At 42.8% G+C, this 25,968-nt stretch overlaps 1 protein-coding gene and 1 long non-coding RNA gene across 4 annotated transcripts in view; one reads left to right on the forward strand and one right to left on the reverse strand.

Annotated features, from left to right (window-relative positions):
• LOC113458707 (uncharacterized) overlaps positions 1-4,951 on the reverse strand; it is a 226,239-nt gene extending 221,288 nt beyond the window's left edge. Inside the window, exon 1 of the long non-coding RNA XR_012579946.1 lies at positions 4,545-4,951. This is a non-coding gene — a long non-coding RNA (uncharacterized LOC113458707). The remainder of the gene's footprint in view (positions 1-4,544) is intronic.
• Positions 4,017-25,968, forward strand: part of RASSF8 (Ras association domain family member 8) — a 73,180-nt gene continuing 51,228 nt past the window's right edge. Inside the window, exons 1-2 of one of the 3 annotated variants that reach the window (XM_074539161.1) lie at positions 4,017-4,183; positions 5,314-5,430. The gene's annotated coding sequence lies outside the window, so the exon portion shown is untranslated. Of the gene's footprint in view, positions 4,184-4,483; positions 4,601-5,313; positions 5,431-25,968 lie in introns of those variants that run through there. The other 2 variants (XM_074539160.1, XM_074539162.1) reach the window with 2 other exon arrangements.

Here is a 25,968-nt window from a genome sequence, read left to right on the forward strand (position 1 = left end):
AAGGCAAGACCTAGAAAACACAGAGGAGAAACAACCAGGAATTATTGCTCCTCAGGCTGCAAGAAATAAATATTAACTGAAAAGGAAAACAAAACTAAGAAGAAAGAGTTTGAAGAATGCACTTAAATTTTAATCTGATATTTGCTTGCTTCCCCTGAATATCAGACAGCAGCTCTATTTTCAAAGAAGCCAGCCTCTTGAAATGTTCATTTTACAGTTAATCAAATACACCACTGGACATAAATCAACCCCACTCCAAATTAGCTTGTTTTTCTGCTTGTTGGGTATCAGTTCAGATTTATTTGCTATGGACCCAAGTCAGCAAAGTACTTAAGCACATGCCTGACTTTGATCATGCAAGCAGTCCCACTGAGACTACTCACATGCTGGGATATATGTACACAGTTAAAGAATTTGCTGGATCCAGCCCTACTTTTCCTCAAGAAAGCATTTGCAGAGACAGAGTTTGCTCTGTTCTGACCATGAAGAGCTTCCTGCAAACCCATGACAGTGAAAGCAGCGCTGATCACTTGTCACTGGTCACACAGAGCTGTTTCTGTTCTCAGTGAGCTGGATTTTATTGTCTGGATTGAACTTGAAAGGCCCACCGAGACACTGCATTTCTCAAGGTGAAATGACAGTGGCAAGGGCAGAGGTAGCTGCTGCTAGATCGAGGAGAGGAGGAAATTAAGGCACCTCAGGAACATTCTCTTCTTGGTTTTGGTCAAAAAGGCATCATTCTTGGAAAACTTACATAACCAAAAGGCATGTGGGCTTATTTTCTCCTTTCCATGCTCATTAAGAACATATGTGTAAGGCTCTGCATGTGCGTGGCTGTGTGGTGTAAGGAATTCCCTGTGCAACAGGAATCCAAAGGGTGTCTTACTCCTTTCCTGGGGTACCTAAATTACCCCTTTGGCAAAACCAAAGCAGGATCTTTATGGGAAAATTGCTTCCCTACAGATCTGAAAACTTCTCTGGCTAGATCCTCGTTACCCTCCTCCAGCAAAGTGTGGAAAAAGGATTAAGTGAAGGTGAATGTGACTCAAATTATTTGGGATTACATGAAAAGTAACCAAGTTAAATGATTGGGGTGGGCACCAGGAGTGAAGAACTGTCACAGCAGAGTCACCTGCACCAGCACAAAGTGCTGCCCTTGGCTGGTACAATTTAGCATCGCTCTGTAACATCTTCCAAACCAATTTTCTGGGAAAACAAGGCATCTTGTTCTTTCACAAAAAGAGCAGCTGGACTGCTGTGTTACATAAGGGAGGTATTTGTACAATTTTAGCCCCATTTCATGGCTGGATTTGAGCCTGATTCCCCCCTATTTGCTTAAATGACTACTGTCATGTTCCCTGTGCTAGCCTTGGTCAAATTCTTGGTCAAATTTATGTAATTGAAGCAACACAGAAATTCATTTTTCTCTTTTTGCCACCACCCCACCTTCCACAATAGTCACATTTTTTGATGTATGAAATCACTCTTGAAAATGTATTTGATGCCCTCTCTGGACATCCTGTCATATCAAGCTGTGCAAAAATTGCTCTGAAAAATTCACAAACACTATTCTGAAGCAGTGGAAATGTGTTCTCTTAGGTGACTTCATAACCAAATTTCAGAAGGGAAATAGGAAGAAATAAGACATTAGAATATTAAAAATGCCAGTGCTCAGCCAGCAAGTCAAACACCACAAAACTGAACATAAACATTTTATGCCTTGTTGTGCATGTGCTGAACATTCAGAAATCTCTTAATTGTGGCCATTAATTCTGCCTGTGAAGGGGTGTTTTTCATTCACTAAACTTTCTCACAGGAAATTGCACAAAAAGTGTATAAAAATTACTTGTTGGGCTTTAGAAACGAATAGGTGAGTGAACTTTGAATAGAAAACTCCATGTTTGATGTTGTGGCCCCCAGTTCTGAGCACCTGAAAGGGGCAAACAACACGAATTCAATGACTTATCATGTACTTGTTTTCAGTAAACCATTAACTCCTTCAAAAAGGCTTTTCTCCTCCTAACAATAATTTCCCAGGTCACATAGCTTCAATAGCTTCCCAGGTCATTCACTCCATAAGAGTCCCTGGGAAGCCTGAATTTTGGGAAAATTTCTTCCATGAGTTTTATGGCTCCTGTTGTGTTTACAGGCTTCATGAAAAACAAAAGTAAGCAGTGGTATATTCTGAGAACAGCAGCATCTTGGCAGGTATAGTTGGTTAAATATAAAGGAGGTTAAATATAAAGAATCTACCTAGAAAATGCATCAAGCTTTTAGGATGTTGCCTGACATTCTTGAAAGTCATAGTAAAAGATGCTTAGTGCAAATAAATCTATCCAGTATAGTACAGAACTGGTCATCAGCACCATTCCTTTTTCCTTTCATCCCTCAAGTGATGGTTTTTGTAAAGTTTCTTACACTGAAGGTGAGTGTGTGTGTTTAACTGACCACAGAAAGCACATGGTCCCCAACAGAATAATCTAATTTTTATAACCTCCACTTCATGTTGTGCTTAAGGCTTTTCTCACAGACTGCTTAGCACCTCTTCCTGTAAAAGAGGATAAAAAAGTCTAAACAAAGAAATAAAAATGACAGCCTTCTGAAGACTTTTTTCAGCAGGAACTTTGGAGGTGTGCTTACAAAAAAATCTGCTTAGCAAAATGAACCCACTAAGAAAGATGTGATCATAACCCAAGATTCAGACCTACTAGGAATATTTGTACTAACATTCCCAAACCCAAATCTCACAATTATTTATTTGCTTGTATCTAAACTGAAGTTATGCATGTACTCTTGAAAATATCCTCTGTGCACAGAGTTGTGTGGAAGCAACACCCTGCATGGAAGCAAAACCCTGCTCTCCCCTGAAGGATCAGGAATTGCAAAAAAACCACCTCCATAAAAACACTTTGGGATGCTCAAAAACCTGCAAGAGGAATAGTGATAATACAAGCAAGAAATAGTTTTTTATGAGACTCTTTTTTAAATGACCAGCGTGTCCTGGGCATGGCACAGGCAGTTTTGGGCAGGCCACAAGCCCAGGGAAGAGCTGGGACTGACTGACTGACCGACTGCTGCTGCTCTGCTGCTGCAGCTGCTGGAACTGAGCGCAGACCCTGCGCCAGCGTTTGCAGACAGCGAAAAATGCCTGTGCATCACAGCGCTGAAGTTCATTTCCAAATAGGTTTCGGATTTTTTTAATGGTCATTTCCCCAAAACTGATAAAAACTTCATACTCAAAACTTTTTGCCCCAAACAGCCGCCTGCAGTCTTTGCTGCTCTGAGGTTTATGACTTTTTCTATTTTTTTTTTTCCGGGGAATTTTCCATCATCAAAATCCAAATCAGCAACAACACATAACTGCCTGCCGGCTTCCCGCATCCCGGTTCAAACAAGCACCAAAGGCATTCTCGTTTCTTCCAGAAACAATGGCGAGGGGGGGGGGGGGGGGTTGAGAAAAAAAAAAATAAAATCTCGTGGAAAACCACAGAGTAACCCGAGGTCTCCGGGGATCGCCCTGTGCTTCGTGAGGGGGTGCGGAGGAGAGCGGGCGGCCCGGAGCTCCCACAGCCCCGCGGTGCCGGACACGGCTCGGGGGGCTCCCCTCAGGCGAGGCTACAGCGCCTGAGCCCGCGGAGGCGGCTCCGGTGCCGGGCACAGCTCGGGGGGCTCCCCTCAGGCGAGGCTGCAGCACCTGGTGCCGGGCACGGCTCGGGGGGCTCCCATCAGGCGAGGCTGCAGCGCCTGAGCCCGCGGAGGCGGCTCTCGGTGCCAGGCAGGGCTCCGGGGGCTCCACTCAGGCGAGGCTGCAGCGCCGCCGCCTCCCGAGGCTGCCGGGCCGGGCCCGGGGCGGCGGGGGCGGCTGCGGCTTTAAGAGCTCCCACAATGCTGTGCTGGCGCCCCAGTTCCGTTACATGTCTCCCCCAGTGAAGGGGAGCGAGGCAGTGGCAGGAAGGAGGCGGAGGCCCCCCCGTCCCTCCCCGCAGTGCCGCCCGCCCAGCCCCGCGGCGGGGAGGAGCGGGGCAGCAGCGGGGCAGGGCCGCGCCGAGCCCCGGGTGCTGCTCCGGCCGCGCCGCCCCCCGCGGGCAGCGAGGCGGGGCCGGCGGCCGCTGGCGCTGCCCCGGAGCCGCCGCGGGACGGGCGCCCGGAGCCGCTGCCGGCGCGGCGAGCGAGGGGACGGGCGGTAAGTCCTGCTCCCTAGTCCTGCTCCCCTGCCCCGCTCGCTCCCTCCGTCCCCCGCTCGCTCTCCCGGCTCCGCGTCCCCTCTCCGGCAGCTCCCGGCTCGTCCCCGCTGTGGGGTTTGTGACCCTTCCCTGCCTCCTCCTCGCTCGCCAACTTTCCCGTCCCTCTCTCTCGTTTCCCACCTCCCCTCGGATTTTCTTGGGATTTTTTTTGGTTTCTTTTCCTGTTGTTTCTGGTTTTTTTTTTTTTTTTTTTTTTTTTTTTTTTTTTTTGGCGTTTTCGGCTCTGCCGTTCCCCCTCTCGCCTTTTCCCAGCCCTCTCGCACTCGCTTCTGCCCTTTGGCTTCTTCCTTCGCTACTTACCCGGCTTCCTCCGGCTTTTTCTCTCTCCTGGCATCCGTTGGGCATCGCGTGGAAAAGTAAGGGATATTTTTCGGTGTCCTTGAGGCAGGGAATTCAAAACCTACTTTTCTTACACAGGGAAATCTTTGTAGTAGTTTTCTTTCCCCTTCTTTTCCTGTCACCGGAAAGAAAATGAAACCTATTTTTCTCCTTTTCATTTTTCCCCCTTTTTGCTACGTGGACTATTTGTTTTGGTATTTTTTTTCTTCTCCCCCTTCTTCGGGCAGTGCCGGTTTGTTTCACGATTAATCTCTTTTATTCCTGCCCCAACCCCTCCCTCTCTCTTTTTCTTCCCCAGTAAGAAGAAAGATTACAAGAAAATGTGTTTTGTCGGCAGGGAATGCATGAGACTTTTTGGTTTGTGTTTGTCTTTTTTTTTTTTTTTTTTTTTTTCTCGTGGGGTAGTATTGATGAGAAAAGCTTAAGCAAATACAGTGCGGTAGGACAATACAGAGGCATGAACTTTAAGGGTAAGGAAATGGATTCTGCTGCTTGCTTTCCCCAGCTCTGGAGTGGTGTGGGTCTGCTCCAGGGTCCGGTTTGGGGTTGTTCTGGTCCAGTGTGTGCCAGCCTGCTTTCTGCCCAGCAGAATGGTGATTCGAACGCAGTCCTAAGCTGCATTTCAGTGTTGCTCGTGGGTTTCGTCAGTGAGGGAAATCAGGAGGCGGGGGAAGGCCCCAGATTGCGGTGACCCCTTTGGAATTACACCTGTCACGCCTCCCATCCCCAGGCTGCAGGTGTGCCGGAGCTTGACACATTTAACAAAACCGCTGGAAACTGCTCTCATCCGTGGCAAAAAGTGCTTTGGAAGCCTGGTTCGGACCTGTGAGTTTCTGCCTCATCTCTGGTCGGTATCACACGTTGAAATTGAGTGTTTGCCGGGCTGTGGAGAGCGAGCGAATCAATTGCCTAGTGATTTGTGCAAGACACCTGTTTAAGGGCGTCCAGGCTCCCTGCTAATTGTGTTTGGGCGCGGTGCGGTTGTGTGAAGTGCTGTGAAAGTAAAGGGCTCTGTCTTTTTCAGTAGAGAATATGTAGCTTGTGAATGAACTGTCAGCTCTTTCGATTGGGGGTGGTTCTTCCTTCTGTTACATTGCCTCTTCTGATAGATACTCTTCCAAAAGTCCAAAACACCACGTGGCTGAACTGCAAATAAAATCACAGCCTTACTCTCCCCCCGCTTTTTTTTAGAGAAGAGAGAAAATTTAATTTCGGATTAACTTTTTGTTTGATGATATCTCATTGGAAAGTAGGCTAGACATGAAATTGGAAGTACTTCTCTGAGTCTTAGAGCAAAAAATTTTTTTGATATGGAACCGAGGGACTGCTTGGGATTCATTGTACTTAGTTGTGTGCCCTTTAGGACAACTGAGAGATAAAGGTGATTCACTTCTCACAGTTGAGTAATCTCTCCATCCTTTCCACTTCTGGGAGCCCAGTAGAACTTGATCCATTGTTTGAATTAATCTTGTTTTTAATCTTTCCTGGAGATGGAAAAGTTTGGCATAGTGGGAAACAGGAGGAGAGAAATACCAAGTCATATTTACCAAGAAGTTTAAGTCTTTCAAAACTACTTCAAACCATTGCTGGCAACACCAGCAATCATTCTGAAGAGCCAAATTAAGTTGATTAATACAACTTCTTAAAATCTGTTAGAGCGAAGCTCTGAAAAGGAATGAAGGAGATTGAGTTGCTGAAAGGGCAGTGGTGGGTTCTGTTCCTGCTTCTGCCATCACAGGGCAGTGTGACCTCCTGCCTAAGCTGCCTTCCTGCCTGCACCTCCCGGGATACTGAGATTGCCCCCATTCTCTTAAGTGCTTTTTCATCCGATTTGTCAGAATAATTGCATGTAAATGTTCAGTTGTCATTCTGATTGCTGATCTGGTGTTAGTTTGGCTCATGCCGATCCTCATTCTTGGAAAGTTGTAGGGATCTTGAGCATCACCGTTTATTTGGAGCAACACTGGATTTTTACATTGCTGCAAAGGTTTTGAGACTGGGGCTATTTTTTATCCTCTGACTATCTCTGAGAGTATCGGTGCATGCTTTTTCTATGGTCCCTTAAGTCTGCCTCAAGCTGACTTGAAGGACAGCATTGACCTCTTGAGAAAGAAACTGTTAAACTGAATTGCAGGGTGGAAAACTGTGCTGTGGGAACTGGGCTGAGGACCCCCCTCAGCGTGATGCTTGTTGTTCCTGGTAATTTTATTTTGTGAGGTCTGTAATTATGAACTTAGCTTAGTCCACCAGTGTGTTTGCTTTCTAATTTCATGTTTTTTGCTTGGGTTTTAAGTCTTTAAGACTTCTGTCTTGACATTAAATGTAAATGGTTTTGGGTTTTCTGGGGCTTTTTTGAAAGCCTGGGTTTTCCTGTAATTTTTTCATGGTGGGGTTGGGACTTTACAGTGTGATGAGATTTGTTATAATCTCAATGCCTGCCTTCCTGTAATATTTGAGATTGGGGTACTTTGCAAATGTGAGGCTCTGACCTGTTGCTTTTCTCCAGGGAAAATTATACTCGGTTTTGTAGAAAGTTGTTATTGGGCAAGTAAAGGTGTGTTTGTGTATATATGTGTTGTGTGTTTATAACTTGCTCTCCTCCTGTATATGTGCATCGCTAGCTCTGTGCTTCTGAATCTTGACGGCAAATCTAGTCTCAAATTCAGTTTCATAAATTACTAATTCTTCCTACCCTTCCCATTCCCCTTCAAAGCATGCGGTGATCTCATGCCTTTGACAGGAGTGGTTTTCCTGGCTGATAAGGGGATGGTCATGGTGTTTTCTCCCTTGGCTCTTCTGAGGGCTGTATGTTATCTCTGTCTGTGCTGATAAAGTGTGGGGAGGGGGCTGAGTCTGTGTGTGCTGAGCGGTGCCATCCTGCTCAGTCTCTCTCCAGTTTGTCACCTGTGAAGTTGAGATCCCAGAACTTACCCTGCTTGGGAAAGGAAGGTGGGTTTGAGCTGTAGATACAGAGGTTTGTCACATCTGCCAGGGGAACTGCAGACCCCTCTGGGTTGTTACTTCACTCGTGTCTCTTCGAGCATCTGGTCATCTTTGTGGTGACATAAATATGGAGAGTGTTAATGTATCTGGGAGGACGCTAGGAGACCGGCACTGTGAGCTTTCAGCTGGCAGGAGCTTGAGAAATCTGTGTAATTCACCTTTCTGCTTTTGAGTCACTCCTTAAGGAGGGAGGAATCTGTTTACTTTCTTGTTGTGCTTGGAAAACGGGCTCACCCACACCAAAAGACCCTGTAATGCTTGCTGGAGTGCAGGATTATTGCACAAAAGCATCTTGCTGTGCAGTGCTGTGGCTGCGCTCGGTGTTGTATGATAACACATGTTTCTCAGCTGTTGTTGATTCCTCAGTGGCACAGACTTCAAAGGAATGCACTGAAAGAGAGCTGCAGCCAGGGAAAAATGGGGTTTGTTCCAGTGGCCTGTACCATCCATCTGTTTAAATACTCTGCTGAGCTGTTCCAGAGTTCCAGGCATCCAGTTAGGGCTGAGGAGCGATTGCAGCTGGAGTAGAGCCTGCTGCAAGAGACCACCTAGGGGAGGCTTAAGTGCTACCTCCCTTCTGTGGGTCAGAGTCCCCCTGCCCTCCCAGCCAGCCAGGAGAGATAAGGCTCCTCATCTGGGGTATCTTTCAACATGACATTGTCTAATTCCTAATGCTGTTGAGGATTTATTTATTTTTACTCTCCATGCTATCTTTAGCACAAGAAGGGAGGAATGGTAATGAGAACAGACGGTCATCTCTGTAGTCTCCTCTGTGTGGGTAGCAAGATAGAGCTGTAATTTAAATGAGTAAATATTTATAAAAAGATATTTTTTCCCCCCATATGTATGGGATAGTTCACAGAGAGTGATCTGTTGATCACTTGTGTCTCCAAAGGTGGTGATATACATTACTGGATTAATTTCAGCTACGAAACATGAGCAGTAAAGTTACATTGCAGCCAGTTACATTGTGCTCTTTCAAACTGAGTTTGGGGAAACAGTTCACTTCATCCACAGTAACTAAGGTAACTCCAGTGTACTGCATTATAATACAGGAGGATGCTGCCAATTCCAAGTATTATAAGTTACATTTTTACTTAAACTCCATTATTAGAGTCTGCTGTGCAAGACACGTCTACACCCATTGTTGCCAACTGAATCTTCATATCATGGTCTGTGTGTTCTATGTGGTCCCAGATAGTGGAACTCAGAGGAAATAATAGCAGAGAGTTACAAGTAATCCATGGATAACCTGTGAAGATCTCTGAAGTTTTTCTGTGTGGGACTGACATTAATTTTGAGGATTGGAGTGAGCACTGTAGATAGAGCAATGTGTGTTTCAGCTAAGAGGGTTTAACCTTCTTTGTCAGTGGAAAATGCTCATGCAGATGCGCTAAGAGGATATTTGAGCTTGGAAAAGTTGTGAGGCACTCCGGGATTTGTTTTTCACCTGCAAGCAAGCAGCACAGCTTTAAAGGTGAGCTTGAACGTTGTCCTCTGCTGTGGTATTGCTTCCTCCTTAGTAGTGTGATGTGACATCTATGTCTTTGAAAGGAGAGTTCTTTTTCCCCATGTTGGCAGTCATGATGGTTTTATGGTATTTTGAGACGTCAGATTTTAATGCCTTACTACCCCTTTGAGCAGAAAGGGGAGGGAAACTTCTAGAAATGTGTAATGCAACTGACTTCCAGCTTCTGCCCTTGCTCCAGGCTCAACATCATAGTTTGAATTTATTTACTAGCTTTGAAAGCTGTGCTCGGTGTAACCTTGAGTTTTACTTCCCTTCCTGCAACAGTACCTGACATGTATCCAGCCTGTACCTTGCTGTGCCTCTGCATGGTCCTGTTTTAAACTGGCCAGGCTCTCGGGGCTTGCTTTGTATTGTGTTCTCCCCAGGACTCTTCAGAGCTGCAACTTTTGCTTCAAGTGAGCTGGAAGTATTTTGCTAAAATATTTTTGGACTCCTGAAGTGTTTGTCAATGTTTCCAAGCTGTTGTTCGAAAGGAGTTTGGAGTTTCGGGAAGAACCTTTGGAAATTAAGGTTTTACTCTCAGTCAGCAATTTTGTGAGCAAGGATAAAGAGAGGCTGTAATTCCATTGGGCAGCCAGATGTTTTGTGTCTGTGCTGAAGTGGGGAGACGATGTGGCTTTGGGGGTTGAAGGGTGTGCTGTTCTTGTCACAGGGCTGTTTGGAGATCTTCAACAGATCTGATCTGCTTTCTCTCCTCTCTGTTCCACTCCCTCCTGCCATGCCTGTGCTGATGGTGATTTCATCCTTCTGAATAAAATGGGGTTATTGAGAGCAGAGTGTAATTTCTTGCTTTCTGAAAGGTAGGTATTTGCTTGTCAGTCTGTGTTTCTTAAATACTAAGCTTGAAGCCATATAAAAGCTGCGTGTATCTTGACAATTAGTGAATTAATAGCAATTATCCAGTAGATTGATACTAATGTTCATTCTGACTAGTGTGGCATTAAGTGAAATTTGTAAAGAAATCAGTTTTCCCTGCAAACAGAGAAGGAGAGAGCACTCATTAATGTAAATCCTCCCGGTCCATATTAAATTGCACCATTTTTAGGCACTTAAACACTTGTAAAAGCTGTGTCTGTCCTTGTCTTTCTTCTCCCTCTTCTATTTGACATATGAGGGAAAGTTAAAAGGAACTCATCAGTGGCTGCACATGTCAGAGTCTTCTTGGAGAAGAAAGTAGGAAGATGCCACAGCTGATATTTAGAAGTTGATATTGGGAATCAAGAGAGCAAATTCTCAAATGTGCCGTTGCAGCTGTGTAGCTGGCAATATTAACTAGCAGTTGTACCTGGAATAATAATTCCTGTCTGGAGAGAAACATATGGCAGTGGTTGAATGCCTTTGTCCTTGCCCACCAGCAAGTGATTGTGGTGGTTTTTCAGGTTTTTTGGTGGTGTTTTGTGGGTTTTTTTTTTTTTAGTAAGTTTGCCCTGGTTTTCATCCCTGCCTCCAAGTCAATCCAAGCATTTGCACTGTTTTCACTGGGGGCAAGGACAGAAACTTTGAATAAGCTGAGTTGGAGACTGTATTTTGAGCAGTGGAAGTGGCACAGAGGAGCACGGGACTAACAAAGAACAGTCACACTGGATACAATGCAGTGTTTTCATGCAGCTAATGGGATTGGAATTGGTAACCTGATACTCCAAAGAGATAACAAAGGCTATTTAGCATACAAGGGAGCATAAAAGTTTTTTTTTGTTTTAAGGAGTTGGTAGAGTGTAGCAGAATCTTTTGTCAGAACTCATTCTAGTGAACAAGTTCTGGCAGAAAATTACTAAATTCATAAGAGTTTTTGAAATACTCTGAATAGAAATTGAATTTTCTTTTTTACTACCGGTGTTCTTTCACTTCAGTTCATGTATTTGCTTAGCAGTTTACCTGTGAGCTTAGTCTTTGTTTCAAACTGAAATATACCATAAATTAAAAGTCTTTGGGCTTTTCTTCCAAGAATGGAAGAGGGAACTAGAACAAAATGAAATGTACAAAGTTCTGCTGTTCCCCTATTTCCCAGGAGCAGACCAGAAAGCGACCAGCTTGACACAGAGCACAGCAGTGCTGCTTGGGGTTAAGCTGTCCTGTGTGAGACCACAGAGCACTGTCTTTAGGTGGCTTTTGATGTAGTGAGGATGGACATCTGTGATGGTGATCAGCTGTCAGAAAACCCAGTCATAACTCAAGAATTAAGATAATATTCTGCTTTAGGCCTGCTGCTTGCCTCCCTTGTGGTTTTAGTGAATCAAAGGAACTTGCGGTCCATGTGGGCAAGGCTGGAAGATAAGAGGCACGTACCTTTAGGAGGTGGTGTGTGCTACAGGAGGAGAGCTGGGTGTGAGTTTGCTGTCAACAAGTTCTGTGTGCCATGGGTTGGTCATTTTTCTGAGGCAGAAATTAGGGGAAGAGGCTCATCTTCCTTAGGGAGGCTGTGAGAAAGCTGGGCTCCTGACAGCAGCCAGAAATTACAATTTAAAATGTTCTCTGGTGGGGGCTTTGGTTCTGCTTTAAACTCTTGGCAAGACAGAAGGGGGTTGGGTCTGTTAGGAGTTGCTGTCTTCTGTTTGTAACTCGTTGCAAAGCTCCTCATCAGCCTTGATCAGCAACCTGGGCTGGTGGCAGGGGGCTGGAAGGAGATGGTCTTTAGGCCCCTTCCAACCCAGAGCACTCTGTGATTCCGTGCTGGATTCCCAGTGTGCCTTTTGAAACTCGGGGCTCTTTCCCAACCCTTGCTGCTCTCCTCTGCCATTCTTTCAGCGCTTCCCATTAGTGACTCGTTCCTGTGCTACCTGTGTGTGCCTGATGGCACTGCCACCCCTTTCTGCCCTGCCACCAGGCTTCCTAAGCACTCCCTCAGGACTTTGTGGCTTTCCAGGTGCCCCTCCAAGCTGCAGCCCAGCTTTTGGTTTTGGATAGGAGGGGAAGACACCAGCATTTTCCCAGGCACGGAGCATTCCTCCAATTCCTCTGCTGCTGAGCTATTTGGAGCAGAGCAGGGGGAGCAGTTACTTTGCTGTTTTGTTGTCCAGGAGTTGGGTTTAACTTGCACCTGTCCTGTTGTGATCCTGACATCCTGTCAGTGCTTGTTTCCCCTGCTCCTCAAGAGACAGTGTGTTTGTAGCTGGCAGCTCCCTGCCTTAGGCTTCTAGGGAAGCCCAACCAGAAATATTCTAGAATTCTTCCACTCTCTCCCTCCCCTTGTCCTTCACTGACCTCTAACCACATTTTTATCTTTCTTGACAAGATGCTTAGTTTCATTTATCAGCTGCTTTTCCCTTCATTCTTCAGCTTTGATTATTTTTCCAGGAGCTGCTTAGAAACATTAACCATTACAGATGTGCAGAACAGTCAAATGCAGTCACATTCCTTAGTGTTTTGGTTTTTTATTGTACTCTAATGCTAAAGTACCTGTGGCAGGTAAATATTTTTTATGTACACTACTTGTCATGACAAAAATATCCATCCTCAGCACAGGGTAAGGAAATGCTGTTGGCTGTATTTTCATATTAGTATATACCAATATTACCAGCTGCAAGAGCCCTGTGTTTCCCTCCCTAAGCATAAACAAGTGTAGTAAATTCTAACTTTAAAAAAAAAGTCATTAACATTTTCTGAATCTGTATTTACACACTGTAAGATAAAAATGTGACATAAATAGAAAGAAATGGCAAATACACTTTCTTGTCTTAGCCTTGTGGCTTCCTAAGTGCATGACAAATGCTGTGTCATTTCTAAACAATATTATTTTGTTATAAAAACCTTAAATATTACCTTAACTTTTGTTAAAATATGTTTTCTTTAACTGTGGATAGCAGAGCAGAGGATGACTGCGTTTATTTAAATACATGCTGCAAGGCTATTTCTTTCCTATTTTACAGTGCCCTTCATGCTTGTCATTGTAAGTGTATATGCAAAACCCTAAATAATTGGAAATCTATATGCTTCCTGAGCATGGTTTACTTTAATAGTTCACTATGATCTCTGGACAAACTGTATTTTATTTCAAAAGACCTCCATTATCCTCAGCTTGACCAATATGCATGAGAATAGCATTCAATGTATACACCATTTTTAAGAATACCCTTCTTTTTCTTGCTGACGTGGACATAAAGCATGTGGTAAGGTGAAGACAGTTCTATAATGGAGTAGAAAATTAAACAAGAGGGAAGAATAGGGTATGGCTTCAAGTTTATAGAGAGGAAGTTTAGATTGGATATTAGGAAGAAATTCTTTCCTGTGAGGGTGGTGTGGCGCTGGAAGAGGTTGCCCAGAGAAGATCTGGATTCTTCATCCCTGGAAGTGTTCAAGGATTTTATATAAAAAAAAAAAAAGAATATTTAAATCCCTTGTGGTGCTGTCACAATGTGTAGCTGTAATGTTGAGCCTCTTCATGGCTGGGATTTCAAGTACAAGGCAGATGGGAATATCTGATTTGATTTTAATATTGGCAGGGGGAGCCATGAGTTGCTTCATTCATTCAGACCTTAGTTTGAACAAGGTTACAGGGTGAACTTCCTTTGGGCATTCAACCACTGCTTATAGTGGTGGCTTTTTCTTGTAAAAATAAAAGGTATAGCTAGTAGATGAATAATTAGACTTGAAATCAGCAGTTGGCAGTGCATGTCCCATCCTCAGGGGGCGAGGCTGTTGGCATGCCCAGGACAATGTCCCTGTCATGAAGTCCAGCTCTGGAGCAAGTTCTTGATTACCTTGTGTAGCAGCTTGAGAGCCTCTGTTGCACCCTGAGAGGCTCCTCAGGCAGGCTGGAGGGGCAAGGGCACAGCTGTGGGGTGATGGTGGCCAGGCAGTGCCACCTGTGAGCCACTCTGAGTCACTGAGGCCGTGTGGCTGTGGCTGTCACCCAGGGAAGTGCCTGGGAAGGATGCTGAGCTGATTTACCTGGCACCCCGAGTGGGATACCAGCAGGCACGTAGCTGAGGTACAGCTGCTCTGCTAGCAAAAGATCAAGCAAAAGGAAATGTAAACTGGGGTGTTCTTATGGAATACTGAACATTTCAAGGGACAAGTAACAAGGAAAGGTTCATGTTTTAGGAGGAGAGCTGACTGGAAGAGTCAAATTTGTTGCAAGATAATTGGAGGCAGCCATGGAGTGTTACTGTACCTTGTCAATTCCAGGAGCTGGGAAGGGTGTCAAGTGTAATCCAGCAGTTGGTACCCAGATACTGTGTGGCAAATAAACCACCTGCTGTTCTTACACCTTTTCTTGCAACTTCTGCTTCAGTTTTCCTGCAGGATAGTAACTTTAATGCCAGTGCTCCAGTGCTCTGTGAGCATACAGAGCTTTCTGAGAGGGTTTGTGTGTTCTTCTGATGGAAGCTGAAAGTAATCTTGCTGTACAGCCACTGTTTTCATTTTGCTCTGTGTTTTGTTTTTCTTCTCCCTGTCCTCCTGACTCCTGCAATGTTTTAATAAAGTCAGTCCTGTGCTTGTTGAACTAGGAAAAGGGAAATAACTATAATGCTCCAACATAGGTCCTTTCTATTACACCTGACATTCAAGTAAGACATTAAAGCCAAGGCAAATCCTGAGTAGTTTGATTTGGTTCATTTTCATAGTCCTTTTCCAAAACATGTGTTTTTGTCATATGATTTCCTGCAGTGGATTTATTCCTGATGTTGAGAATTAATACAGACCTTCAAAAGAGATCACAAAATAAAGAATCAGTTTAGAAGCTTTTACTGATTTGTTTTTGTTCTTAGTTAATACAGCAGCAAATTGGTGGGCATATCCTTTGAGAAATTCTTTACCATCAGTTCTATTAAAAAGAATTCCAGGTTCTATTTTGCTGTGCTGAGCCCATCATCAGGGTGTCTGACTGGTTACCTTGTATTCTTAGCACTCTTGAGGTGCAAATGGTGTCTGTTCTTCTGTTCACACTGAACTCTGTGGATGCACTGAGAGATGTTCTTTCTGTGCTTTGTTCATGTCATTTAATTTCATTAAAGGAAAGGCCAAGCATGTCCTGAAATTTGTAACAATATTGTTTGCTCTGCTAGTACCTATTTGCTCATTGTCACCAATTTGAAAATGTGTGAACCTGAGGCAGAGCTTGACTATGTGGGAATTGGTGATTTGTGCCTGCATTTGCCTCTTCTTAGAGAAATTTCAGGTTTGTTTTTTTTTTTTTAATTTTTTTCCCATTAACATTTATCAGATGTGTGTTTTACTTGAAAAGGAAGAGAAAAAAAGCTTAAAGTATGGATTTATGTAGGCCTGTAAAAATGTGTTGCTTTGTCAACTTATGCTATTAAAATATACCATATGTAGGAAATAATCTGTTGGCCTTCATGTAAGATGCTTTTACATTCATTTAGTAAATGCCAAAGCTTATTTGAAGAATTGGAAATGTGTGAAGAGGGTGAGGTAAAGAGTGATTGGGCACAAGTCAATTTGGGCCATCATTCCCAAACAAATCTTGTGACACAAATCACTTAGGTAAGTTTGCTTTTATGTGTTTGCTTGTTTGGGTTTGTCCCTGGGAACTGATTTTTTTGTGCTGTCTTGTATCAAGGGGACAGCAAAGCAGTTATGATGACTGGTATTAAAAACTGGTGTGCAAACTTACCTATCTAGGTTATTTCTACAAAATTCAAATTGATTTGTTCCAGGCTGGCAGAAAACCAGCTGCTTACTTGGAGTCAACACTGGTTGTCCTCAGAGCTGACACTCCAGCTCTGCCTGTGTTGATGTAGTCACTTGTGAGCACAACTTGCTTAAAATTGCATTCAGCATCACTAATAGGGGATACTTTTTGCACTGTATTAAAAACTCTCGGAATGCGTTGGGAAACTGGAGTCATTCAGTGGCTCTGAACTTCATTAAGTGTAGAAGTATTTAAAGAAAGTGATTTAAGGTTTGTCACTGGCTTAGGGCTACTGGGAGCTCTCTGATCTATGTCATTATCAATGACCATATGTAAAGAAGGCTTTAATTTTCTAGGGAAGCATCTTCATCCTTTGAGTCAGTTTTCAGACGCTCCTGGTCTGAATGGAGCACTGGCCTTGCTTGGAGCAGGAGGCTGGGCTCCAGCAGCTCCTTCCAGCCTGAAGGGTTCTGGCTTTTGGTTTATTTTCTTTTTCTTAGGTGTTTGTACCACACAGCCACTGTCAGCTGTAATGGGATTGCCTTGCTGATACTGCCAGCAGTTAAGCCAGAGGGGTAAATAAGTCCTTGTTTGTAAGTAATTTAAAAAAAAAAGCTATTTTTTTTTTTGCTTATCTTTACAGCACTTCAGTTGGATAAATGCAGAACATGTCGGATTTTCTTTGCATCTTGTTTTCTGGCTAGTGCAGAATCTTTGTTTAAAGAAGTAGAGTAGGGCAAGTTATTATGACTTTCCTCTAAAATGCAGGGTAAGTTCTCAGCTTTCCAGGAGCTGGGTTTTTCTATGGAATCTAATGATTCTGTACTTGAATGCAGCAGATAAACTGTTCTAGGGAAACTTGTCATAAATGTATAATATATTGAAATTACCCATGAATTACTGAGTTGGAAAAAAAGCTATAAACATAGGAAATATTAGAGATGATAAAGAAGAGAAGAAAAAACTAATTTATCCAAAGTACTTCTAACAGAATGCAATGTATGCATTTATGTGGTAAGACTTTTAACAAGGAGTTAAAAATACAGATTTTTCTATAGGAATGTTTATGCACATACTTGAGTAAGGTGATATGGGGAAAAATACATGCCTGGTAATGAATCTGGGATTTCAGAGCTGCTTGTTCACACACCAGCTTGCTTTTGCAAGGGGTAGTAGAGTGGGCATTCCTTTATGTGCCTGGCCTTGTGTCACACAGGAGCCTGTCACTCCCTGGTGGCAACTGAGATTTAGAGAGTCATCCCACTCTGGACCCAACAGGACAAATCAGGCTTTCAGCTGGAAGCTTTGAAGTGGAAGCAGAAGAAGAGATTTTTAATGAAGTTGAAGGGGAATAAGGGATTAATATCATGTGCTTCACTAGTGCTACATCACTGGAATTTTTTTCTTGAAATTAAATCCTTGATCAAACCATTCTGCTGTCTTCTTATTTGTTGAGTGAAAGGGTTCCCCTTTGGCTCAAGTACTGTCATATAATTTTTATGTAGTTGATGTGGAGTAGGTGACTTGAAGTACCTTTTTCATGGAAATCTGATTTTCCTCCTTTCAGTTAATTGATTTTTTTTTCTTTTCTGGTAAAGCAATGCTTGAACATACTATGAAAAAGGGACAATTTAATTAATTCTTCATTATTTTTTACTTCTAGGTGAAGTAATGTTGAGAAAGGCAATGATAGATGGAATAGAGATAAATCAAACTTTGCAGGAGTAAGGGCACAAAGGAAACTCACTGAGTGGTCACCTGTGCATGATCAGTCAGCAACTACAGCATCAGTTCTTAGAAATTTTGGCAAATACCTGAATATCACAGCATGTGTTTAGTTATTTATGTAAAGGCACCTGAATTGCAAAATCATGAAATTCTTAATTTAAAACTTAGTAAATTGAAAGTTCATTTAATAGACCTTACACCATGAGTCAGGGAGGTTTAAAGGGAAGTGTCAGGACAGTGGTGTATTCTGGCATCATCTTCTGATTTTTTTGGTCATGTGCATCAATAGTTATCTACCCTAATGATAACTTTGGTTTTTTTAAAATCAGGATAGATAGAAATTTGGAGTCACTGTGGTACTCAGGTGGTTTCCTGAGAATTATTTTGGCATCCCTTCCTGGGTTTTGGTAAAATATAAGACTTAACTGCTTGCTGGCTTGTGTTGGAAGCTTATGGTTTAGCTCCTTAGTTTATTTACTAAAAAGTGATGATCTGTTGGAATTTGAGCATGGGGCTCTGAATATGCACACATTGCACTGGTTCTGCAGCCAGTGGCCCTGTGCCAGCTGGGGTGGGCAGAGCTGGAGCTGAGCCACTGCTGAGCCCCTCTGCAGTCACAGTCATCTGTGCCATGGGGAGCTGCTGTGCTGAATTTGGGTTGGATTTAAAATGTTTTTTTGAGAAGATAGATGGGAATAGGAGGGTTAATTGCAGTAGAGACTAGGTCTGTTGGGATGTGGAACTGCAATGCTTGGAGTTGAAATAAGCCCTGTAGTGTTTGGGTGCTGCCAGCCTTACACCAAGGTGCAGGCTCATGGCCAGAGCTGTTGTAACAGCAGTTGTAGCAGGTCCTGGAGGTCACTGAAGTGCAGTCTGGGACCTGTAAGCCCGAATTACTGCCCTGGTATGGGAGTAGGACCTGCTGGATCATGGAGAGCCTCCTGCAGTGGATCAGCCGCAAACCGTGGAATTGATGATACTGCATGGAAGTGCACTGGTATTACTGGGAGCTTTTTTTATATATAGATGGTGTTCGAAGATCTGGAAACTCTTCAGCTTGTCATGTGTTGCTTTAGCATGCTTTAGCCAACTTTCAGTTATTTGTGTTGGTAGCCTGCTGAAATAAATGGCTTTTTGATGATGTGACTCTCTTAAAGGGACCAATTGATTAAAGTGTATGTTAAAAGTTCACTGGTCAAGTAACACTTAGAAATCTGGTCTTCTTTTGATGGGACTTTAGATAGCAGAGCAACTGTGTACTTGCATCTATCTTTTTGAAAGGGGAAAAAGAAGCTTCCATATTTTCCCAGCAATACTTTAAAAATACCTATTGTTGCCTACGGAGCTTTTTCTAACTGTATTTCATGTGAGAATTTTGCATTTCCTTTGCAGTGGAAATGCAATTTACAGTGGAAAAGCATGTTTATTTTTGGCAATCTTCTCAAAAGAACCCAGATTAAGATCTTTGACCCACAGCTGTTGTATTTACAAGTCTTTTTGTTCTAAAGCCTCGAGGAGTTGTTCCCTTTCTGTGTTAATTGATTAAAATGTGTGCTGGGTTGGACCAAGTTCCTCTTGGTAATTAGATAAAATGAAGCCCCAGAATAGATAGAAAAATCAACACTCCTGCTTCCTTTTGGGGAAAGTTGGGTATTATTTTGATGGACTCTTTTTCCTGCTGTGGGCAGATTATATATATACACACATATATAAATCCATATATGTATGTATTTGTGTGTTTTAGCTTCAAGACCACTTAGACTGACACTGCACTTCACCAGGTCTGTCTCAATGTTACAGAACAGATGGTTAATTCAAAACCAAGAGTATTAAAGCTGAGTAGCTAAATCTGATCTCCTAAAAACGAGGTTGCCAAAACAAGCTGCTGTATTTGATGTAGCTGCTGAATTGGTCTTTTATTTGCTACAAAGGCAAACCTGAGTCAAACGCCTAAATGCAAAGAGGTTGGTCATTTCCAAATTTTTCCAGCTTTCAGTTTGTCTCTGAGCCTGTAACTTGAAGCAGGAGGTTGCTTACATATTGTAGAGGTTCTGGAAGAGAAAAAGGCTCATTTCAAATCCATTGTTTTTTCTGGGCTTATCACCACGGTCCTGGGTTTTTGAAGTAACAAAGACAAATTGCAGCAGTAGAATGAGGCTGATGCCTGTTTTTCACGTGCGGTGATTTGCTTTTTTCTCCTATTTAGGTGGTCAGTGAAATGAGAAGAAAAGGGCAAATTGTTAGAAGAAAGAAGTTGCCTGTAAACACAGTAATCCTTTCTCTGGTTGTCAGCAAATAGGATAGATAATTTGAGACAGGTGTTGTGCTAGAAGAAACCTTTAGATGTTGAATCCAACCTGCACACCGCAGTTCCTGTTTATCTCTGGACAGGCCTAATAAATATGTACTGATACCAAAGAGATGAAGGCATTTGTTTCCTGCATTTACCCTGATGGGATTATTTCCTAGGGATGCCATTTCACACTAACATACTTTCCTATTTTCAAATGAAACATGAGCAGGCTGATGCTCTTTATCTCAGTTCTTGGGGTTTTGAATACTTACAATTCTTATGTGAGCTGCTGAAAGTCATAGTCACTTTTCAGGAATCTCTGACCTTGCAATCCATTTTCCTGTGGTGGATTCATCTTAAAAAGAATGCTGTATGTGACTTTTGGGGGGTTATTTTTCACTTAAATGATGCTATAAGATGAGCTCTTACATTTTTAGGACTACTTTATCTTGAGTGATAAGGCATAGCATCAAGGTAGTGTGATCATTGTGTAAAAGTTGGAGACAGCAGCCAGGTTACTCGTGTATGCTTCTGCCTTGATAAATGCCCTAAAGTTAAAAAAAAATCAATCAGGCTTCCCAATCTTTACTTGCTTTTGCAGCTTCTTTTGATGTTTAATTCTAGGAAAGTTGTCAGGCAAATGGGTTCAAACTGAATCCTTCCTTCTCTTTGATTTACACCACAAGTTTTGTGGGTAGAATTGCCCTGCCGCACGAGCATCTGAAATATTTTATTTTTTTGGGGTAGGCCACTATTTGCCATAGAAAGGATATTGCTGTACTTGCTTACATATTTAAATGCTAGGGGGAAATCTTCATTTCCATAGGACTTCTGGGCTTTTCTGAAAATGAGTTTATGTCCTTTTAAAACTGTGCTTCTTCTCATTGGCCTGAACCCTTTTATTTCAGGGATTTTACCATCACTGTTGATGCCATCAGAAACATCCTCAGGCTTCTGGAGGTGATGGTCTTAAGAGGGGAGGTAATTTGAAATCTACTGACCTGTGGGTTTGGGCATGGGATAGGTGTTCACATCTCAACTTGAAATGTCCTCTTCAAACATGGTAGAAGAAGTGCAGGAAGCAGAGAAGCCTTGGCAAAGCTTGGAGAGAGCACCACATTAGGGAAGAAGTTGGCAGAGGCACTGAAGTGTCTGAGAGCAGATGGAGTGTTGTCATCAGCTGCAAAATCAATGTAAATACTTCCAGAAAATTACTCTTCCTCTGCTCTTGCCAAACAGAAGGAACAGGAGCCATAAAAACCATTGGCAAATTGTTTTAGCTGCCAGTGAGCACACTTGCAATTGGAATTCTCCCTTGCAGCCCTAGGCAGCCACTGCTGCAGGAGTGTTGCATTAGTGGTGATGAAATATCCTTTATTTTTTTTTGGTTCTTCCCTGAAGTTGGAAAATCGCACAGTTCTGTGCACTTCTGTTGGGTCATAGCAAGAATAAAAAGAAGAATTTTGTTACTGATTGTGCTGTATGGCACAACTGCCCTGTTCTGGGTGGTTCAGCACGGGCTGTAAAGCAGCTCTTTCATGTGCATTGGCATCATGTAACTGGGAGCCCAGTCCTCCCACATGGACAGTTTTGGGATACTGTCATGTTTATAAATGTGTCTGGCTGGCTGCTGCTGAATTGATGGCTCTGGTGCCTGGTTTAGAAGGGGCTGGCAACCTCTAAATGGAAATGGGGAGCCACAAGGCAGGGTGAGTTACTGGATCACAAATGTGTGTGGCATTTGGGCCTGTCTTGACCCCTTATTTCCCAGGAAAATGAATGCAGGAATAGAGAGTGGAAGATGGAGAGCATTGGGTTTTAAATTCTGAAATCCCTGTTTGTACTGATCCAAATTCCATTTCCATGGAGACTGGAAGTTTAGTACTCTCACTTGTCAACTTCAGCTTTTGGCTGGCTTTGGGGAGACTAAAATTGTTCACTTACACTAAACCTTCCAGAACTGAGAGTCATGTCAGGACATTAGCACCATGTATTTTGTGGAGACTGAGAAATTGTAACTATAATTACTTCATGCAGTTATTTTCTGAGAGATGCTGAACTTCATCTGCTTACAGATAAGAAATCTGAATGTTCAGAGCCTTGCCACCCTATCTAATAGTGGAATTGTCATGTGCATCGTGTCTAAGATCATAGTTTGTAGTGGGGATGGTTTCTTCATTGCTGGTGTGGTTTTGCAGGTGCTGAAGTGAGCCAAATTTATTTAATTAGCTGACTGCAGTAGTGCAGGTGTCCTCCCTTGCTGTGCACACACCATCTGCAGCAACAACTTTACCCCTGAAGACATCATCAATCCACACATCCCTGGGGCTCATCATGAAGAGTTTCAGAGTTCTGGGCTGCCAGGCCAGGTCTGCCTGGAGCGTGTGCTGACAGAGGGATGTGCCAGGCCTGGGAGGGAAGCAGCGCAAGCTGAACTTTCTGGGAAATGCCCTGCAGGAGCTGATGGCTCTTCCTGCTTCTGAGTGGAACTGGCAAGATTGTGGAGACTCTAAAGAATGTACTGCTATGAGGTGGAGCTGAGAGCAGAAACCTGCAGTCCTTTGGTCAGTCAGTAAGTGTGGGAAGGCAACTTTTCTTCTCTGGAAGTTTGGCTGGTGAAGGGAAACTCTCGTTAATGATTTAGATATACTTTTATCAGTGTTCTGCTTTCACTTAGAGCTGCTTTGGGAGCATTATAATCACTGCAACTGCTGTTTGATAGCAAGTATTCTTTATGGATTGGCAGTTCTGTGTTTCTGTAGCTTTAATGTGCAAGAGCATGCCACAGTAATAGTACATTGAGTGTGAGGGGAAGCAGTGTTTTTTAGGGACTTGTAACCTGAAATTTTTTCACTTTTTTCTTGGTATAGAATAGTAGTGTAAAAGTAGTGTAGTAGTGCCTTTGTGGGCTATTAACTCTGTTAATCCTGGTAGCTTCACCAGAAACACTGATGCCAGCTTTCAACAGGTGCATTATACTTCAAATTCCTTCTCTGAATCTTTAAATATTCACCTGTCAGTCAGGGCAGGTGACCTTCCCCATAGGTGCTGTATTGTGAGCACAACTGGATGTGCTTGAACAAAAACATTGAAGGAAGAGAGCTCCTCTCACTTCTTTTGTGTGGTTTGAAAGAAGGTAATATCTTTTTGGTGAATAAATAAGGCCACTTTTAAAACAAAATTTAAAAAAAACCCCAAGCTTTCAGCTTTGTAAATAAGTTACAGCAAGGTGCCATTTTGATTTTGAAAAATGAGTAAGGTGGTTCTGAAGCAGTGCCCGAGATCTTGGAAGAGATGTCTTCCAAACACTTAAGGAAAAATTGTTTACAATTAAGAACTTAGATGTAATTTTGTGCATTTTAAGATTTCTTTTATCTGGCAGAAGTATGAAAAGAGAGGATCATTTGATTTGCACATGCTATTCTGTCATGAGCTGGAATTTGCTGGAGATCCATCTTCCTGCCTGGATTTCTTTAATTCCAGGTGCTTTTTTAGGTGCAGTGTGGCAGGCTTGTTTAAAGGGAGGAACACATAGCATCACTGCTCTGATGGCCTTGTCTGTCTTCAGGTAGAAGGTTCCAGGTTCTTGCTAAAATGTGGGGATCTCTTCCCTGCTGTGATGGCTGGAATTTGATTGGAATTTGCCAGTGTAAAGCAGGAACTGGGAGAGAGAGACTTGGATTTTTTCTTACAGCACAGATACAGGCTTATGAGAGAAACAGCCAGAAATTAGCATAATTAAATAATTCTGATGCTACCTGTAAAGCCAAGAAATCTTATTTGTTTGTATTAGAAAATTTGCCTTATGTTTGAAAGGTGTTGCCATAATGATAATTTGGCAAAGGCTTCTGTTCTCTGTTCCAGCAATCAGTGAGTCTAAAAGCTAAAGACAAGTTCTAAAAAGGTACATGTGCAAGGTAATAAACCTTTACTAAGGGAGAACATTCCCAAACTACCTGCAGCTAAATGCAGGAGTATAGAGTAATCCAATGGAGCTTCTAATCTTCTTTGAGATGTTCCTTGAGGAGGTGCTTTAACATGCAAAAAATCTTTTGTTGTGCTGATGTTTCTGATCTTGTACATGAATTTAAATGGAGAAATATGAAAACCTGAATGAAGCTTCAGCACAGCTTCTCTTCCTGTGTCATGGGTGTTATTTAAAGGATCAACACAGGATATCTGTATGCCCAGCTGGGCAATTATTCAGCTGTTTGTTTCCTGCCTGGTGCTCAGTTCTCCTATGATTAGTTGACTTCTCACCACTTATATAGGTCACAGATTTCAAGAAAAAAAAATTAAAAATCACTAATAATGGAAAAGATGAGTATTAGTGCATGAAAGCCTTGTGTAAGGAAGTGTGTCATTACTGACTAGCTCAAAATCCTGTGAGATTTCATTCTTTTCACAAGTGAGAGTTATCTTTTTCTCATTGAAAATGGTTTTCTGTCCATGCTGTTTAAAGCAGTTAGAGCATAACAGATTATGTTTACCAGGGATTTTGTTACCTAGGCTCTGCTCAGTGTATGCAGAAAGCCATGATGCAGGTAAATAACTTCAGAAATACAGAAAGGCTGAAATCTTGTCCACCTTCATGTAATATGTGTGGATAATAGACAAAAAAATAATCACATTTAAACAAATAAACAACAAAGTCTGATTTCTGGTGGTAGTAGTCCATTGTTGATGGCTGCAAGAAGCTCCTTGTCCCACCCAGAATCTTAGAGCTGAGATTCTCATTCACGTCATTCTTGGACGCAGTTTGCTCACCAATAGTCACTCTCCTTCCATTATACTCCTTATTTTTAGAAGGCTCAAGGAGTTACGTTGTAATTGAATTACTGTAAAGAGTGTTCTGATCCATTATCTAGCACACACTCAGTCCTGGTCAAGTGGCTTTTAATGGCATTAAAAAATAACCTCATTAGTACTCAGAATATACTTGTTTTCCCCAGAATCCTTGTTTGAGGATGGAAAAAACCCAGCAGCATGTCATAGTCTTGTGCTGTAACACAGCTGAGTGAAAAGGGAATCACTCAGGATGCTCTGGGTCACAGACATTTGGCCATTCTATCCATAAAACAGGTATGGGCTTGTACTTGAGTGTGACTGATTTTACTTTGTGTAAGGGTTTCATGTACTGTGCTGTGAGCAACAGACAAAGTCACCTCTCTCACACCTCTCAAACCCACAGGGATGTTGGTGGGGGCAGATCTGCAGTTAGATTTGCTTCCAGAGGAAAATGGTGACTTCTAACTCTTGACTTGGAGTAGATGAGGAGCTCCCCTTGCTGATGACAGCAACCCCGTGGGTTAAAAAACTGTTTTTGCCTTGTGACTCAGCTCTAAATCTTACCTTTCTAAGGTTTATGTAGACCATAAATCATGCTGTAAAAATAGCTTTTGGTCTTTCAACTAATATGCATAAGAAGTCAGTTCTGAAGTTCTTAGAATAGTAATTATGGTTGGTTTATGGGCATATGTCTCAAAATGATGGTTTTCCCCTGCACCCCTTTATGACAGTGTACACTGTGCATAATTTCAGGTTAATTTTAGCAGTGTGTGTATTTAATTAATGTGGCTGGCTGAACAGAATCAACCTCTATGCTCCAAATGATAATTCCTTTCAGAGTCTAAGCAGCTATTTGAGATCCTGTGTCCTGCTTTGATTTTATAACGTGAAACATTCTTAGAGCCTAACAGTGGTGTCAAGCCATTGCTTAGTCTGTTGTTTTCCTTCATATGGTGTGTAAAAATGGGATTTTCCCTTCTGTAAGTGCATTGTAACTTGCCTTTTGGGGTGCTTGGTGGCTGCTTTCACATGGTGCAGCAGTGCTGGTTCTGTACTTGGATGTGCATCTGTTGCAGCACTGAACTGGATTGCACGTGGGTTATTTCTTCCTGCTGCAAATAGAGATGAGAGATTTGATCCTCCCCTTCCTGCAGCAATAACAGCTAAAATAGTCTGAATGATGGTGAACAGATTTTAGGAAGTAATTGTTCCCTGTGAGGGTGGTGAGGCCCTGGCACAGGGTGCCCAGAGAAGCTGTGGCTGCCCCATCCCTGGAAGTGTCCAAGGCCGGGTTGGATGGGGCTCTGAGCAACCTGGGCTACTGGAATGGGTTGGAACAAGATGATTTTTGGGGTCCTTTCCAAGCCAAACCACTGTAATTACTCAATTCAGTGTACCACAGGCACTCCACTCATATTTTTCAGGTTGGTTTTGGGTGAGGCTTTTTGTA

This window comes from Zonotrichia albicollis, chromosome 4 (assembly GCF_047830755.1).
Source record: "Zonotrichia albicollis isolate bZonAlb1 chromosome 4, bZonAlb1.hap1, whole genome shotgun sequence".
Classification (NCBI taxonomy): domain Eukaryota; kingdom Metazoa; phylum Chordata; class Aves; order Passeriformes; family Passerellidae; genus Zonotrichia; species Zonotrichia albicollis.